The sequence below is a fragment of the Manacus vitellinus genome, unplaced genomic scaffold (assembly GCF_001715985.3).
Source record: "Manacus vitellinus isolate BGI_N305 unplaced genomic scaffold, ASM171598v3 scaffold_1_pilon, whole genome shotgun sequence".
NCBI classification, from domain to species: Eukaryota; Metazoa; Chordata; class Aves; order Passeriformes; family Pipridae; genus Manacus; species Manacus vitellinus.
In genome coordinates this window covers 47,003,360-47,005,817 of record NW_021939396.1, presented here as the reverse complement: position 1 = coordinate 47,005,817, position 2,458 = coordinate 47,003,360, and the positions used below count along the sequence as shown (strand labels likewise).

At 42.5% G+C, this 2,458-nt stretch overlaps 1 protein-coding gene across 1 annotated transcript in view; it reads left to right on the top strand.

The window, feature by feature from the left end:
- GATA6 (GATA binding protein 6) overlaps nucleotides 1-2,458 on the top strand; it is a 21,321-nt gene that overhangs the window by 1,436 nt on the left and 17,427 nt on the right. The window lies entirely within an intron of this gene.

Sequence of the window (2,458 nt, the reverse complement as noted above, 5' to 3'; positions counted from 1 at the left end):
GTCGTTTGTGTTGGATTAGGAGGGAACACAGCCCCCCAAAGCGGCGTTGTTTGGACTACGGCGATCGGGGTTACAAACCCAGAGATCCCAAAAGGAATTGCCCGGTTTAAACCTAGTTTTTAATTTTTCCAAACCCTTACGTTCCTTCTTTATTTATGTGTGGTTATCTGGCCGAGAAATGGTGACAAATTCACTGCAAATTGGTTTTTCTTGTAGCGTAAACGAAAATTGCTAGGGCTCCCTCTCCCTTAACCCATTTTGGATTATTTCAACTACAAAATACTGCTTCGTTAGAAGAGAAAAACAACAAAGCAAAACCTCGGATATGACCTAGGAAATCTCATTTATAAATTGCTGTTAAAATACAGTACCTCCTGATGGGGTTTTGCTTTCGTTTCCGAGGTGTCCCGTTCTTATTTTTTGTTTTAGTGTGGGAAATTCTTGGAGTCATTAAATTAATTGTAGAAGTGGAGGCTGAGCTGCAATGATTTAGTCAGAGGTAGAAAGATTACCGATTATTGCAGTTTCTTTAGCTTTAGAATATATGTATGTATATATAAATAAAGGTGTATAGAGAGGTGTGTGTGGGTATGTATACATATTTTTAGATATTATGCATATATATTATGTATATGTTTTTATATAGATGTGTGTATGCATACACACGCGCATACACAGATTTGATCAGCACTCGCTTTAGTCGTAAACTACCCACCAGGTGGGTATATTTTATAGACACCGTGATTTTCTTTCAGTGCAGTGTTGTGGATAATGACCCCATGGCTTTTTATCTTTCTTTAGGGGTATACGTGATGCTCGTCCTTTCTCTCGATGGTACCCGGTAGATTTAAGCATTTTAAGCTTCCCACTTGGTGTTTAATAACATAACAGAGAGAAGTAGTGGTGCTAAGAAAAGCCGGGTCTCAGGGTGACACGGAAGTTGAGTTTTTAACTCAGTTTCCAAAAGTTATAAAACTAGACGATGAAGGAAAAATAAATCTGTTGGGGTTTTCGTTGTTAGGTTTTTTGTTGTTGTTTCTTTTTTTCCGGGAGAGACATGGGGTTGGAGAATCTCGCGGAAGAGAGAGAAGGATGAGTAAGAAGGAGCAGAGAAGGGAAGGAGGCGGGCGCTGGAGGAGGTTGGGGCAGGAGTGCCAAGCCAGCCGCGGAGGAGCACGCCAGCTTCCCCTGGTCCTGGGGGTCTCTCTCCTGCCCTTGTTCCCCAGTGCTGGGAACCAGTGGGGCACGAGTTAGCCAATTTTTCGATGAGGGAAAGGACGGGTGTCAGTGGAGCCGCATCGCGGTGTAACGCGGAGCAAAGCAGTCCGCAGTTCCTGGGCCACGCGAGTTTTCTGGTTCTACAGTGCAAAACGCGCCAGCAAAGCCGAAGCCACGCATGCTCCCTTTTCAAAATTGTAGGAAAATTGTCAGGGAAATTGTAGAGGAAATATATTTTTTACGGTTAACTATTAGAGTTTGACAAAGCTTGTTTAATGTTACTCGTAGAGATATTAAAACAGTATCTGACATTAAAATTTTATTTTGTTTTCTTTGAAGATAAATGTATTACGCGGTAAGAGAAAATTTTTTTTTAAATGCCCGAGAATTATTGTCACGGCAGAATTTGTTTCTGGAGGCACGAAGGCAATGTTATAAAGTAAATAGCTGAGACAAATAACTGTTTAACTTCAGCGTCCTTGAAGCCTTAAGCATTTTCCTGATTAGTCTTCTATGGCGCTTTTAGTGCAAAGATTTATTAATCTTAGCGATGTGCTAAGAACTACACGCTGACAATGTCAGTTGAACTGTGCTCTCTGGAATGTGCCGTGTGCCCGTTCCTCTTTAACGCCTAATAATTTGCAAACGAAGGGAGGAGAGAAAAGTATTTGGGTGGGTGCGGGCCAAAAGGCCATTTCTTTCCCAGCTGAATGCCCGCCGTGGCACCTCAACCCTGTGTCCAAAGCTGCTCGAGGTTTATAAGCTCTTTTTCCCTATACAGCGAAACGTAAAAGAATAACCCAATGATGAATTAAAGCAGGTAGCGGAGGGAGAAAAAAAAAGAAAAAACAATCAGTGATGAAGCTCTTGAGTCTGAAACAGACATTCCCAGCTTCGACTCGAAAGCTGCTGTAGAAATCCAAACATTTCCTTTTTTTATTTCTGCACAACGTGGCACCGTCCATGTAAAAACCGTGTTTATTCCTCCCTCCCCTCCCTGAAATATGGGGAGTTGAATCAGAACAGGGTGAAGGTGTCAGCTTTTATAGGTGGATTCTCTTTTTTTTTTTCCCCCCGTGCATTTAGACCTTATTTTCCTCTCAGTGTTCAGTAACTATGAAAGCAGGAGGCAGAATACCGCGTATTTTTCCATTTCCTCCGTTTCCTACCAACTAGCTCGAATTTGACCAAATAGCCGAGGCAAAGTGGTCGCTGCCCGTCGCTGCCTTGGCACACCAGA